Source organism: Canis aureus, chromosome 34 (assembly GCF_053574225.1).
Source record: "Canis aureus isolate CA01 chromosome 34, VMU_Caureus_v.1.0, whole genome shotgun sequence".
NCBI classification, from domain to species: domain Eukaryota; kingdom Metazoa; phylum Chordata; class Mammalia; order Carnivora; family Canidae; genus Canis; species Canis aureus.
The window spans coordinates 6631572-6647102 of NC_135644.1; the positions used below are offsets into that span (position 1 = coordinate 6631572).

At 35.7% G+C, this 15531-nt stretch overlaps 1 protein-coding gene across 2 annotated transcripts in view; it reads right to left on the reverse strand.

Annotated features, from left to right (window-relative positions):
- Positions 1 to 15531, reverse strand: part of UBE2E3 (ubiquitin conjugating enzyme E2 E3) — an 86522-nt gene that overhangs the window by 66702 nt on the left and 4289 nt on the right. The gene's annotated exons all lie outside the window — the stretch shown is intronic.

The window sequence follows — 15531 nt, forward strand, 5'->3', positions numbered from 1 at the left end:
ATCATCCACATTTATGAGACAGAAATTTAAATTAACTTGCTCAAAATCTCACAGCTACCTTGTGGAGTCGGGACTTGAACTTGTATTTGTCTAAGTCAGTTGGAATTCCTGAATATATTAAAAAGGGCATTTGGGGGGCAGTCGGGAGGTTGTCTCTGCCTTTCTAATATTTATATTCTTTGTTATCTTTTCTTCTTCAACGTTTATATTATAGTCACTCACGGTTATTAGTTATAATTGGGGCATCCCTGGCTTTTCTCCCTTCAAAATTTAAAGAACTGTTCACAAGTATTTTCAATAAGAATATTGGCTTTTTCAAAGGGGAGCATATTTTATTACTTTAAGGGAGAATTCTCTTCTACTTCAATATTTAGAATTGGGAGTCAGTTAAAATACACCAAATGATGCACAGTATCACAAGTGATTAGGGAAATGTAAATCCAAACCACAATGAGATGCCGCTTCACACCCACTAAGATGCTTATAGTCAAAAAACCAGAAAATACGTGTGACAAGGATGTAAAGAAACTGGAACCCTCACACATTATTGGTGGGAAACTAAAATGCTACAGCATTGTGCAAAGCAGTTTGGCAGTTTCTCAAGAAGTTAAACAGAACTACCACATGATATGGCAATTCCACTCCCAGGAATATACCCAAAGAACTGAAAACAGGTATTCAAACAAATGCTTGTAGGCAAGTGTTCACAGCAGCACCACTCAGAGCAGCCAAATGATGGAAATGAGCTAAATATCCATAATTGATGAACGGATAAAATATATAAAATGCTTTTATCGGGATCCCTGGGTGGCGCAGCAGTTTAGCGCCTGCCTTTGGCCCAAGGCGCGATCCTGGAGACCCAGGATCGAATCCCACGTCGGGCTCCCGGTGCATGGAGCCTGCTTCTCCCTCTGCCTGTGTCTCTGCCTCTCTCTTTCTCTGTGTGACTATCATAAATAAATAAAAATTTAAAAAAAAAATGCTTTTATCTTGTATTCTTTATCTCAAAATATTCTATATTTTTTCTTCTGTAGCCTATGGTAGTAATATGTCATAGGCATATTGGCATAGGCATAGGACTGGAAACTGCCACTCTTCATTCACAGTCTTGTACCAAACTTCCTTTGTGTGCGGGGTAACAGTCTAATAAATGAATTCTACTTGTTTCTACAATTTTAATACTGCTGGTCTTCAGTGAGACTATACAACTGTCATTTTGGCAGTGTGGGATCATGCTTGGGAATTTAGACTATTCTTGCTTCAAAACATTTTTAAGGTAGTTTTTAAGGTAGTTTTTCATGTTTTCCTATGTTCTCGAATAAAAGGTAAAAAAAAAATCACCTAGAAGTTTGAAATATCCATATCCATAGAGAAAGCTATATAACAAAAGTATATAGGATAAATTTTTTAAAATTAGTCTACAAATAATCTACTTCAGGTTTTCAAATCAATCATCCTCTGGTTAAATACCTGAAGAGACTGCTGTTGAAGTGTTTTTATTTTCTTCGTTTTTTTTTAATATAGAAACACATGAAAGAAAAAATATAGAAACACATGAGTGAAAAAAAAAAAAAAAAAAGAAACACATGAGTGAGATTCAGAACTGTCTCTGGAGTTATTAGCTCAGCCAGCTTACTCCAAAATTGTAGCTTAAGTTCTGATTTACTTGTATTTTTCAGCTGTTTGCACTAAAATTTCATGTCCTCATTAAGTCACTAGTTACATACACACATGCAGAGCCTTAATGTTTAGCAGACTCCTCCCACACACACTTTTACCAATACTCTTGTATTATGACACCGGCATTCAAAGTATAGGTGATTCTTAAGAAAACAGCCATTAAAATCAAGTAAGAAATATGAGCTTAATTGTTCTTCTCTAGTGAGAATAAGTGGTATTTTATTACCTCCTCTGCCGCTTCCCCATTATCCCCAACCCAACTAAGATCTTTAGTCTGAGTGCTAGTTCTCAGAAAATGGTTAGAGGGCCACTACTATCTGTATCCTAAGACATGCTTCTTAAAATGCACATCCTCCTCAGGCCACCCTTGGAACTACTAAATCAGAATCTCGGCTCTGGAGAATTGATTACAAGAATCTTAATGCACCAAGCCAAACCAGAACATTGCCCACATTAGCACAAGAGTAAGATGACCCTATAATTTAGCACACTGGGGAATTTCTGAAAGTAAAAACAAATGCTATTAATATTAATGCTATTAATAATCATAAGCCAGGATGTATGGTCAATGCAGGGTTCCTATAGCGCACTCCATACTTAAAAGAGTTTGGCTAGTTTCAGAGCTGCTTTCAATTAACAAGTTCATTAAAATTATTCTAAAATGTAATGCAAGAACGTTACATACACTAAGAGATGAAATTATAGATTTGTTTATTTATTTTAGAGAGAGAGAATGAGCATGAATGCATGCAAGCAGAGGGTGCAGAAGGGCAGAGGAAGAAGAGAGAATCTGAAGCAGATTCCCCCGGGAGCATGGAGCCCCATGCGGGGCTCAATTGAAGGGCTGTGAGGACCATGACCTGAGCAGAAACCAAATGTCTAATGCTTAACCAACTGAGTCACCCAGGTGGCCCACAATTACTGAGATTTCTGAGGAAATTCTGTAATCAAAGGCCCCTCTGACACAATGTGGCATGAGTGCCCAGGGGAAGATAAAAGATAAAACAGACACACGTGGGGCACCTGGGGGGCTCAGTCGGTTAAGCATCTGCCTTCAGCTCAGGTTATGATCCTGGGTTCCTGCTCAATGAGAAGCCTGCCTCTCCCTCTCCCTCCTCTCTCCGCTCATGTTCTCTAATAAATAAATAAACCTTAAAAAAAAAAAAAGGATACACATGTGAAGAAAGAATAGGTACCACGTTTAAGAAGAAACAAATACTAAATACAAAAGAAGAGTAATTAGGAGAAAGAAGAAATATTTCATCAACAACAGAATACAAGTTGAAAAGTAAAGAGACATAACAAGGTGAACACTTAAAACAAAGAAATTACAAATAAGTCATATGAAGAAAACATGGACAACCAAGATTACCAAATGACATTTTTGAAAAGCCAGATTACAAAAAGATGAAAGAGATAAAAGACAAATGTGGAGAAGTAGCTACATACATGGCTCAATAAAGATAAATGAGAAGCCAGAGAGGAGATAATAAGGAGAGAAAAGATGACAGAATTAAACGGGCTTTTAAATAATTTCTGAAAAACAGGAAAGGTTAATGGAGGCAATGGGCCAGCAGAAAAATCCCTCAGGTACACAGGTTTTCCTCTAAGTAAAATAAAACTCGCTAAACAAAAAGATCAAAAGATATGTATATACATACATATTTGCAAAAATGTGTGTGTGTATATATATATGTTGAGCTCATGCACAAAGTTCATATTCAGAATGAGAGTTCAGAGTTTGGGGGAGGTGTAAAAAGTAAAATGCTAGAGGAAGAAAACATCTATTTTTTGCACGGAAGATAATTACATAGGCAGTAAAATCACACACACTGGGTCATCACAGACTTTACATTAGAAATCTACTAAAAATTATTATACATTATTATTTGAAGCAATACTATACAATTTTTAATTACACTGTTATGATTTGCTAGCATTACAATGTGGAATCTCCACCAGTAATTTGTAATGTGAAGTGATTAACCCCTTTCCCCTCCTTAAGACATTTGGAAATGGGAGAAGGTGGTTTCTGGTGGCCATAATACGGGGACAGGCCTGACCAGCAGAATCCAAGGATGCTCAATGTCTTCCAAGGAAAAGCACAATCCAGCCCCAAATGCCAAGGGGGAACCCTGATGAGAAACACTGTAAGCAGACAAGGAAGGTTGCTTATCTTGTTAGATCTTATTAGATTACAACAGGGTTGATTTTTAAATTCATTTCTTGTGATAAATTAATTTCATTCTGATAAAGGTCTCTGCATTCCACCTTCATTTATTTTAATTCAGAAATTAAAAACAGACCTGTAGTTCCAATAAAGGTATTTCAGTCATCCTAATGCTAAGACTTAATAATTATCCCTTGACAAATGATGAAGAGGTGGCTAGGAGAATATCACTTGTTTAAAACAATAGCGTAAAAAAGTATTCAGTTTTTGAAAAATATCTAGGGCAATGGTTAGGCTGAATGTATGTATTTGCATTATTTTTTACCACAAAATAGGTCCATGCAATTTTTATGCATCCAAAGTTCCCTAAGGCAAAGCAACTGAAGCTAAAGTTTATTTAAAATTAAGCGGGTGTATAGGATTATAATGGCAACATACAGAAGTGCTGCAATGGACTGAAACACAACAGTTATGAGTTCACAATGATTCTGAAAAGGATACTAGGAAACCAACTATTATTTTGAAAAAGCACTAAAAAATAAAACTGATAAATAAGAGAAGGAATAAAACAGTCTGCCTTCACTAAGTAACTTTCCCAACTGGGTAAACAAATGGAAGATGCAGTAAGTTTCTCTTTAGAGATCTATTCCAATGGTTGCTAACATCACAAGAAGAAAATCAGATCTTACAAGTCTCCTGATAGAAAACCATACTACCCATAAGGCAGTTGTGAAAGAAAGAAGAAAAAGAGGAAAAAGGAAAGGAAAGGAAAGGAAAGGAAAGGAAAGGAAAGGAAAGGAAAGGAAAGGAAAGGAAAGGAAAGGAAAGGAAAGGAAAGGAAAGGAAAGGAAAGGAGAAGGGAAAGGGGAAAGGGGAAAGGGGAAGGGGAAGGGGAAGGGGAAAGGGGGAAGGGGAAGGGAAAAGGAAAAGGAAAAGGAAAACGAAAACGGAAAGGAAAAGAAAGAAAACCAGCCAAACCTGACTCTGATCAAGCCTCTTGACAAAACTCCCAAATTTAAAGGAAATATTGAAAGCAAAGATATTAAACTATACTATACAAATGCAATAAGCAAAGTCTACTCTCAGAAACTTCACCCAGTTCTTTCACTACACTGCAAAAAAATGGGGAAAAATATAATTTAGAGATTAAAAAAGATATAAAAGACATACCAACCAATCTCAATACGTCTACTTCATTTGGACACTGATTCAGGTAAGTTTAGGGAGTGGGAATTGTGAGGGAGCAGTTGTCTAGGACATCCACGAGACATCTGTAAACTTGAACAATTAAGGAATTTAGATTTTTTAAAATGTAGGTGTGTTAATGACATTGTAGTTAAGTTAGAAAGGAGTCCCTATTTTTCGAAAATGCACAGCACAATATCTGTTCTTTAAAAATATAGATGAAATGATGTCTGAGATTTGCTTCAATGTAATATGGGAGGGTGAGATGGATGGGATTAGAGGTGGAACAAGACTGGTCAAGGATTGGTAACTACTCAAACTGGGTGCAGGCTACATGGGGATTCATCATAATAGTCTGTTTACTTTCATATACGTTTCAAATCGTCCATAATAAAAAGTTAATTTAAAAAAACTAAGAAACCTCAGCAGGAGGGGAAAGCAATCATTTGCAACATGTTTATTTTAGGGTTTTAAAAAAGAACAAAATGCACGCTTGGCATAGTCCTCTAATGGATATGGGGATATTAAGCATCTGGGAAGATATAACAGAAACGTCTTTTAAAATTTTAAACAGACACTCGTTTAAATAAAATAAAATCTAAAGGAATACTAGTTAAAAACTGCCACCTAATTCCACATGGAACACATGCATCTAAATTCATGTTCAAACCCGTCAAAGGCCAGATTTTTCCTCACTGTGATAGCAGGTGAATTTACCACAAGCATATATACTTCACAGATCCAACAAATATTACCAATACTCTTAGAAACAAGTGTGAAACAAAAATAAAACCATAAAGCCAAGGCCTTATGGTGCCCTTTATATTCTGTTGTTGCTACTCTTTAAATTGAGAAGACTACAGAAAGCAATAGGAAGCCATAAAAAATATGTAGCCACAATCTTCTGAGATCGATTCTCTTGGGGACCCTGAATAAATGGATTCTTGACCTACTAAAATTTAATGTGAAAAAATGATCCATTTGTAAAGGACTTATAAGATTGTAAATGGCAAAACAAACTACAAATAACCACCCTTAAAAAGGGAATGAATGTTGTTTATAAAAAGTGAGAGGCAAGGATGTAAAGGGAGGATCATCATGATGATTTATAAGTAAAGGAAAATAAAATAAAAAGGTAACAAAATTCATGTTTCCCTAGGCCTTTCATTCCGACCAAAACATGTGGAGCTATACTCCCAAAAGCAATTTCAGACAAGAGATGTCTTTATTTTTCCCCAGACAAGCTAGAAGTTAAACAGAATGACAAAGTGTATTTGCTCTGGGACAGTGAAGCAGCAAAGAAACTTTGGAAGGGGATAACTGGTCCAAATCTCTCCAAAACAGGCAGACTAAACCACAAACAATGAATGAACATGGAAATACTGCAATTCCTTTCAGTTCCTATTCGCTGCAAATAATCATTAAATTAAAATAATCATACATTCAGGATCAAGAAAGGACTGAAATGTTTTTAAATGTAATGATCTAAAAACTTGGCCCCATTGCGGTTATTTTTGAGGTTAATCGCTTCCTACTGACCATCACATACAAAACAAGCGCTATAAAATAAGCTTATGCTGTTTATCTACACACCCTTATAAAACCAATGAAATGTCAACAAAGAGGAAAATGCCACAAGTTTAAAATTCAAGACTGCCTTTAGACAAAATGCAAGGTACAGACTGATTCATAAAACTAATCTCATTAATCTAAAATGAACTACATAAACCTAGCAGGTCACCCTGAGAACGTTAGTAGGTCTGTCTTGCTAAGTGGACCAGCTCCTTTTCCAAAGAGACTCACTCGTAAGAAAAAAAGCAAATCCCCACACTACTATCTGGGAATAATTTCTGTATAAATTCACAAATTTAGGAAAACAGTGATTAAATGAACTATGAAGCTATAAGAAAAAAAAGACAAAATTAAGAGGACTTAACTTGAACATGAAGCCAAATTTGTTAAAAACGTGAGATCTAGTGCCAGTATCAAAAAATAGTAAGTGCACATGGTGCTGAGAAATCAGCATTCAAATTCTCCTAAAATCCTATATGATTGGGACTTTTCTCCATAAAGCTAGGAATTCTTATCTACAGATGGATTTTTTTCCAACCTCAAAGCAATTCATAAACATGGACTGCTTCACAATACCCCAGAGAAAAAAGCAGAGGTAGATTTAAAGATATTCCTTTGCCCACAGGAAAGCCATACACAAAGAACTACAAGGCAGAGAACAAAGATTTGCTTTTTCCGTTATGATCATACTCAGTCCCTGACCTTCTTTCTTACAGGGGAAGAGAATAAGGCAAGAGAGCTGACAACTGGGGAAATGCTCCCTGAAAAAAAAAAAAAAAAAAAGCTTAAATGATAATAAATTAAAAAAAAAAAAAAAAAAAGGTAAGAAAGCCTTGCACTCCCAAGCCAAAGAAGGAAACTCTTTTTTTTCTCCAACTCACCATCTGGACCTTACTTGCCAGGTTCTAAAACCCTACAAGGAACAGTATTTTTGGATCCTTCGAAAAACTATAAACAAACAAATGGGAGATATACTTAAACTAAGCATGCACCTACAGACCCATAATCAACTCTGAATGCTTTTACCAGATCTCTCAAGCAGCACTGTACAAAAGCAGAAGCGCTTACTTTTATGTCAAAAAGTAAACATAAAAAAAAAAAAAAAAAAAAAAAAAAAGTAAACATAGATTTTTGTCCCGCATCTGTTATGTATATGCGCTACATATGTGACATTTGGCAATTTTCTCAACTACTCTTAAGATTCAGTTTTGAGATCTTAAAAAGAATGATTCTTTAGAGGGTTCCTTTGGGAATTAAACAAGTTAGAGTATTAATAAGTATTATACTATGGACTCCAGTACAGTGTCAGGCTGGATGCTCAATTATTTCCTCTCTTGAAGTAAGAGTGAAAGTCATCTATTCATGGAAGTATGCATCCTTTGTGGCAGAAAAACTGATTTCTCACTGAATATCCATATGCTCCCCCACACTTTCCAGCCACCTTGCAGTTAGCGGAGGCCATGTGATGAATTCATGTCTTACTTCCAGACCGAAGCACTTAAAAGCTGGCACATGACCCCCTAACTCTCTTGCTTGGACACAGGTTTCAAATGGCACAACTACAGGATGCAAGAAGCAGAGAGCGGAGTCCATACATGGAAGACCTACCCAGGAGAGCTCCTGCATGTACAGTGGACTTCATATGAGCAAGAGAGTAAACCCTTATATGTTTCCAACACAGCAAAATTTAATGTACTCAATTGTACTCAACTGTACTCAAATGCTACAGGACAAAACACATACATAAAAATGGCAAGTCCTCTGTTTAAGTATTGAAGGACGCACTGGTTTTGGTGTAATTTCGTGCATTAAGAAAAAAAATGAAATGACTAAACAAAGTGGAAAAGTAATACACCATACGCGAGTTAAAAAGAAACTGATACTTATAGTTTCAACTTAAGCAGAAAGAATTCTAAAATCAAGAGGCTAAATTATTTTTCTAATTAAACATACAAGTCATACCACCACAACAACAAAAGCAATTTTCCAAGAATAAAAAGTGAGAAACTGAAAACTGCTATTAGAAAACAGGTAGAAGAAAGGAAAGTCGACCAACTTCAAAACACTTTCACTGTAAATGGCTGTAATCGATTGTCATTCTAACACAGGGAGTAGGGGACTCACAATTGCTTATCCACAATTCTGGAATCCCAAAAGCTCTAAAAATCAAAAGGTTTTTAAAGTAAGTTTGGAGAAAAATAATTTGGCAGCCAACACCAAACATGAACTAACCTGAAATTACTTGTAATGTCTATTTATTATCCCATTTAGTATAAATATTCATACATTTTTGGTGTAAAAATATTATGTGTTTGAAGATCCCACTGGGGTTGTTATATAAGATACAGCAAGCACATCATATTCCCTTTCTAAAATCAAAAATTTTCTGTACTCTGAAACACATCTAGCCCCAAGGGTTGGAAATAAAAGACTGTGGACTTAGAACAATAATAGAAGTGAATAATCTCTGTACTGTCTTAATGATGATACTAAAAACCAAATCAAGAGCATGGCTTTCTTACCTGTTTGTAATTCAATGTAAAACTGAATTTGGATGAATTTCCAATGGTATTTCTCCTTGATGCATCGTACTTCAATATTTCTGGTAGAACACAGATACAACAGCCTAAAGCTAGATCATGCAGGGGTATAATTAACTGGTGGAAGACAGAAAAGAAATAAAAATACTGCCGAAAGCATTTCTGGCCTCAATAGACCATAATTTAGCAGGTATTCAAGGTAGCCATTCCTGTGGTTTCACATAAAAAACAACACACTCATATGTCAAAAAATACACAATAAATATAAACCATAGCACAGGAGTAGTGGGAGGTAGAGCCATCAGCTCTAAGAAGGTGTAGGAGAGTATACTAAGCAGGCATCGCTAATAAGACAGCAAAGTGGTAAAAAGAAAACTATGCAACAATTCAGGCAGCAAGGTATCAGAGTTAAGGATCTACAGCAGGATTTCTCAACCTGAGCACTACTGACACTTTAGTCCAGATGAATCTTTGTTGGAGGGGGTTGTCCTACACACTGCAGGGCATTTAGCAGCATCCCTGACCTCTACTCACTAAATATCAGCAGCCACCACCACCCCTTCTCCCAGTTAAGAAAGCACAAAAGTCTCCAAGCATTGTCTACTGTTCCCTCTGTTCCTTAGGCTTTTTTTTTTTTTTTTGGGGGGGGGGGAGGAGCTGATAGAGAGAAGTAGGGAGGCAAAAATCACCACCAGTTGATTGATCTAGAGGCAAAAGAACCACTGATATAGAGGCAAAGGAAAGAATAAAAGTTTAAAGAGTTTCTTTTCTAGATTCTAATAAAATGACAAATATACTTCCCTGACAAAAGCCGCATAGGAAGAAAAAAAAAATCATTTCTATTTCTCTAAGTCTACAAGTGGTTTTATTGTATGTTTTTAATCTCAATTTTATGAGGAAGATGAGAATGGCAGATCAAGCTCTCCATTCTCAATCTGAATGCCCTTGCACTCAAAGCAAGAAGGATTTGTTGATTTTCTTGTAACTAAACATATCCATCTGTTGTTAACAGCAACTCTTTTCAAGGAGGGAATAAGGTACCAATTGGTTAACTATAGAAAGTGACAAAACAACTGGGAATAAAGGCACACAGTGTTTTCACCTACTTTCTAACTACACTATCTGCTTTGAACATAATAGGTCCCTAATAAAAACATGACCTTTTAGGGGAAGAAATACTGTTTTCAATCATGTCATTCTTTTGGGAAAAGTTTTTAGCCACAACAGCACTGGGTCTTCCTGCAGCACTCTTGCATATGAGACAAATAATTAGGCTTACTATAGTATTATCAGTTTCCTTCTATAATAGAAAACAGTAGCTAAGTGCCTTTGAATAATCATACTAAAAATTACTACTATGAAGAAAAGTACAGAACATATGGTATTTTTAAGAGAGTTTTCTCCAACCCAAAGTCACTGTTTTGCCTGGACTTTCTATTCCGGTCAATTCGACAGATTTCGATTTATCTATTAATTTAACAAATTTTCATATGCAAAATACTGTGTAAAGCAAGAGTTACAAAAATGTGTAAGACCACACCCTCCTTTCAGAGGAACACTTACCCTTGCAGAAGGTAGAAACAAGTAAATAATTAGAGTATACAACATAAACATACTGTATTATGTGTTTCATCTGTGTTGAAGCTAGTACTAGCCTAACGAAACATAAAAATCATTTAAAATGATCAGTAATGCCCAAATTTCCAAAAAAAATCCTCATGATTTTTGAAAATCTGTGCAGAAGTCAAAATTTAATTAATAAAACATTAAGAACTATCTATCAGTAGATGACCACAATGGGGTGGTAGGGAAAATACCTTCAACCAGAGTAGTTCTTTATTTATCTGTTTTAGAAAGTGTGCTTCCAGTTAAGATTTCATTTTTATTAAAAAAAAAAGAGAGAGAGAGTTCCAGAATTTTTTTGAAGAGTTGAAAATGACTAGATGACGAAAGAGATCTTTCACAAAAGAGGGTATCTTCCTTCACATAGCACATGCTGCCTAATATCAACCACAACAACACATGTATAAGTAAAAAAGAAAAAAAGCAATCTATCTATAAATGCGGAGGACTTTAAAAATCAAGCACTGTAAGGGCACTTGGGTGGCTCATCTATTAAGCAACCTGATTCTTGATTTTCGCTCAAGTAATGATCTCAAGGTTGTGAGATCCAGGCCTAACCTCCCTGCCTCCCTCCCCCAAATAAAATGAAATAAAATAAAATGCTGTATAAGCAACCAACCAAGCAATGTAGATATCACATGTTATTTTGATTATTACCTGCCTTCATATACCAATTACAAAAAGCTTCCAAAATCACAGGCAAGGAAAAAAGTTGCTATATTTAGGTTACTGGTAAACTACATCAATTCAGAATCCAAGTTTTACAAATATTGATATAATCTCATTCTCAATAAACCTGCACATTTTTAAAACAGGATATTTTAAAAAGGGAAAACGTAACTATCACCCTTATTTTCAAAATTTTTTCATTGTAATTTACTGCAGAGAGAGATCATTCTCTATTGAATTAAGTATCATTAACTTTATGTATATTCCTCTTAAAAGGGATATACTAGTCCTTCATCCTTGCCCAATGTCCTTAGGTTAATTTTCTTTTTTACACAAGTTCTAAGGAACTCCTTTAACTAATAAATATATATTTAAAATTTTTTTGCTTGATGTGTTTTCAAATAAATAGATGCTAAATTGATTAAAATAAAATTACTCCTAGAGTACGATGTTGATCCATTGGAAAAATGCCAGCAAGAGTGAGGACAGGTGTCTAACCTGCCTCTCTCCCCTTAATTATGCTGTGGTCACTTTACTGACCCAATTTACACCATTACAAAACTTTAAAACATAACAACTCATTTATAATCCTCAACCTGTAGAAGGGGAATTATTTTAATCTCCATTTTACATTTAAGAAAACTGAAAGACAGAAATATATCCTAACTGATCTAAAATAACACAGCTAATAAGAGGCAGATCAAGGATTTGAACTCAGACCAATGTTTCTGAAACCTTAATATACATTTGATTCACCGGGATTCTTGCTGAAATTCAGTCTCTGATTCAGTACTTCTGCAGCGAGGGTAGGCAAGATTCTGCATTTTTAATAATCTTACCTGCGATGCGGACCTTGCTGACCTGAAGATCACCCTCTGAGGAGCAAAATTCTAGTCTATCCTAGAAAATGGTGGCAAGCGGCAATAGCCCTCACGAGGTACGGTTCACCCACAGTTAGACAATGAGAGGCTTATGAGCAAATCAAGAGTTGCCAACTTCTGGTTTAGAACTTAATTGCCTCTTGTATTAATTTTGTTTTTAAAAGAAGGATGCTGCTAGCAAGATTTACAAGTATTAAAGTACCTTTTCAAGTTCTGCAAGCACACACTTGATACTATTACGTCCCCCTCCAGTAAGGCCTTTCCCACAAAAACTATTTACAAACGTCCCTGAATATCCAACTTTGACACGGATTCAACCTCAACATATTAAAGAACTTTTTAAGAGTGCGTATTTGTGTTTTTATCATATACGGAAAGAATCAGAGGTTGAGTTAAAGATCTAGCAACCTCCTAAAGGTCTGTAAGTGGTTACTGTGAAAGGACAAGGGCACCCTCTGGGAAAGAGGGAACATAAATGTCCTAATAGCACAGTACTCAACAATTCTAGTCAATCACTTTCTCCAAAAACAGATAGGGAAATGCCCATAACACAACTTCCCTTCATTCTCACTGATGAATCAACTATACCATAACGCAGGATACACTATGTAAACCATATAAATCAAGGCCACTACATTAAATATTAAATCCCTATGTTGAGAATGCTCTGGTCTAAGGAACTCCACTACCTAAAAACTAAAATGCCATCAAATCACTGGAAATAGTCCTTTATCCAACTTTTATACTCTCAGGAAAAGAAATATCATTACTATCAAAAATATATTCAAACCTGTTTAAAACCACACACTTACTTCAACAGGTAAGTCTACCCTAAGATCACTCTCGATATACACATATTAGACATATAATAGTAAGGGAATATGTAACATAAGAGAAGAATATTTTATTAATAAAGCACAAGAAGGGAGGATGGGATCTAAGAGAATTCTTAGTCTTGTCTAATTCTGGTTTTGCTGAGTTTTATTTCAACCAACTTTTTCCTGAATGTACACAGATATACTTTACATTTCTTCCCTGAGGAAGAATTAAATCTGTCACCTACTTTGACAAGCTTGTAAAAATTATTTTCAAAACCATAATGGAATTCTGATTAATTAACTGCACATGAAAGTTAAACATCAAAGTCAAGAGAGTATAAGGTTTCATAGATTTCAGGCAATATGAACTCACACATTTTAAAACTGATTAACATAGAATCCCATTTTAAAGTATAACATAAATCAATAAACTTAAACTATACAATCACCATAAAGCTAAAATCCTCGCCCATGCACCTGTGAACTACAACAACACCATGATCTGTCACACATTTCCGACATGTAAAAAAAAAATGCAACACAAGTTCAGACTTCACTGTCAAAATCCCAAAGTGTCTCCACCAAACACTCAATATTCCAAATTCCTGCTCGAGGACAGGACTAGATCATCTTCCACCCCAAAACAATCTCCAGACGCTTTAAATAAAAGACAAAGAAGTATCTATTTTACGTCAGGCATATAAAGAAGACCGTCCCCAAACTAGTAAGACACAACTTCTCCCAGTTCCCTGTCAAGACTCACTTTTTCTGTTTTTCCTTTAGTCACATAGCCACAAAAAAAAAAAAAACAAAAAAAACACCACCCTGAAATATTAAAAGAACTAGAGAACCGAAATACATAATTTGCAATAGTTTACAATCATCACAAATTGTGACCAGGGAAAGCACAGATGATGTAGTCCATGTCACCGTCCCCAAGCCCACAGGTTCGCTACTTCAATGATCACTAAATGTGAAGCGTAATTTCAGACTAAAATGAAACATGGCATATAAACAGAAAAATAAACAAACTTTCTGCCTCCCAGAAACATTCAACTTCCTCTAAAATATCCTCAGTGACCTTGGGGAACCATTCCTGGGTTAAACACGTAAAGCACACTTCTTCAGTAACTGCAACACTACACTACTGCTCCAAGGGCATTCAACACTTCGCCTACTAGACTCTTTAGATTTATGCATGTACGCTAGTTTGTGCCACTTGCAGAAAATCAACAGAAACCAATGTTTGACCTCACGTGCAATTTAGGTTTTGAACTGATAGATCTTTACATCTTTTACAAAGGGAAATATCAGAATATACTCTGCAAGTTAAGTGATTCTTCCAAGAGCAAATCTAACTTGACCTCACTAAATGGCTACAGATTTGACGCACCAATCCAGAAGGCTGGAAGGAATACTTTGATGTATTTATTCTCTAAAGCAGCAGCACTGCTCACTAGAAATGTAATACAAGCCACATAACGTATCTTCAAATTTTCTAATAACGGCATTAAGATGGTAAAAAGGTAAAATTTTAAAACATTCTATGTGACTCAACATACCCGACTTCTCATTTAAACACGTCACAGATAGTTTTAAAAATCACTAAGGTACTGTACATTCTTTTCTTCGTACTAAGTTTTCAAAATCTGATGTGTATTTTACATTTAGAGCACATCTCATTTTGGACAACAACTGAAGTGGTCAAGAGCCACAAGTGGCTAGTGGCTGCATCAGTGGACAGCACAGCTCTTAGAACTTCGAGATCTAACATACCCACTACCTGTTTAAATTAGTTTACATTCACGTTTGCCTTCTGAACTGAAATAGCTGATTACGAATATCAGCAAAACTGTTAATTCACTGAATAAATCAGGATCAGATCACCTTATCCAAGGATCTGATTAATACACACAAGCAAGAAGCAATGGAGTTACACCCAATTACATCTCAAGAAGACTTCAGGGCTAGGTCTGATCATCTCATGTGAACACAACTTACATCAAAAATACAGGTTAGGACAAGAAAATCATTTTCCTATCCAACTGTAACCCTGCCTTGTTTCTAGCTGCCACTCTTGCTCTTGAGCACATATCTGTATGCAAATTCTCTACAACACTTTTTTTTTTCCTAAGTCTGATGAATTTTGGAAGCCACATAGTCACAGCTGAAAACAGAGCACTAAGACAAACTGAAAAAAAAAAAAAAAAAAAGTTCACAAACAGAACTGTCAACCACTTACTTTTAAAGCACCTTATAGCAACCAACCGTTTTAAATTATCCCACAGGATGTCACTGTAATGAATTCTTCCTACAAATTCCAATTCATTTACTGCTTTCCATACACATATTATAAGGACCAAGACTCCTAAGGATTTTCCCAAGTAATTAAG